This window comes from Polyergus mexicanus, unplaced genomic scaffold, assembly GCF_030449975.1.
Source record: "Polyergus mexicanus isolate NDT 795.1 unplaced genomic scaffold, iyPolMexi1.0 SCAF_9, whole genome shotgun sequence".
Classification (NCBI taxonomy): Eukaryota; Metazoa; Arthropoda; class Insecta; order Hymenoptera; family Formicidae; genus Polyergus; species Polyergus mexicanus.
The window spans coordinates 3,794,762-3,796,189 of NW_027223329.1; positions in this window are offsets into that span (position 1 = coordinate 3,794,762).

A 1,428-nucleotide genomic window follows, 5' to 3' on the forward strand; every position below is an offset into this window, starting at 1 on the left:
TATCATTAGCCATTGTTCCTCTCTTCCTTTTTTTTTTTTTTTCCTTTCCTTTAGTATCAAATACATATCTTCCTTAGAGGCAATAAAGCAGCATCCTACAAAATGTGTACATATTATCTACTTGCCAGTTTTAGTGGCATATTATTCATGAAGTATTTCAATCGAGCATATTCATCTTGTTTACTATTGTACAGTTACGACGTTGTAATATTATTATACATACTACGATTATAAATAAATAGGAATCTACATGTATGTATTAAATATAAGTATTGCTTTTTTTCACTCCTATATCTCTATTGAGTTGAAAAACTGCTCCAAATTGAATATGTTTTCTTTAAATAATCTAAAATATGTGTAAAAACAAGAGGAAACGCTACTGGTTAATAATAGAAACAGATATGCTCGAGAGAAGAGAAAGGCCAAAGGGATATCTTCACGAGAGCTTTGTGTGCATGTATTGATTCCTAATGTCATATGCAAATTATTTCTAACTTATGAAAATATATATAATTTTTTTAAAATGGATATAATATGTATATATTCATTATATTCGTTTAAAAAAAATTATATTATATGTATATTAAGAGACACGGTAGTGTTTCGCGCCAAGTCACGCTATATATATATATATATAATATATATAATTTTTTGAAGAGCTGTTTTATTGATACAGAATATAATTAGACGTAAATCTTATATACGTTTTTATTCGTTAAAGATAGACTTCGTATGATTTAGATAGACTTCGTACGAAACATTTTTACTATCGTCTCATCTTTTACATGCGTTTTGTATATCCGATTTTTTTCTATAACTTATCGCAATCGATGAAATTGTACACACTGTGCGCTTATACTTAATTGCTTGAACATTATTTATATTATGCACTAGAGGAAAGATTATCGGCATATAAATTTCAACGAGATGTATATATCTATACAAATATGCGTATACAATTTCTTCAAGATACATATATGTATATGTTTTGGATCGATCGAAACACACCACTGATATCTCCAATGTACAGCACGATCCTACAATTTCATTAATTAGCGTGCAAATCGTTTCACAAGTTGAATTACGCTGCTTAAATATTCCATTTGTGTCAATAAACGTGAGGAAAGATCTTTAAAGAAATTCGTACTTTATAATGTATTAAAATTGTAAATATATCAAATATTATATAATTATTATATGTATATTAAATATTATATATCAAATATTATATATAATTATTTAAATCATATGTATCTAATCAGTATAAAAATCATGTATATATATATATACTGGGTGGCCAATTTTAATACATCCAGTCGAATATCTCAAAAACCAAGCCCGGAAGGAAAAAATGTTTCAAACAAAAGTTGTGTGGCTTCAAGGGGGCCATAAGATGGTGACAAGTACTCTGCGTTGATACCACTGCTT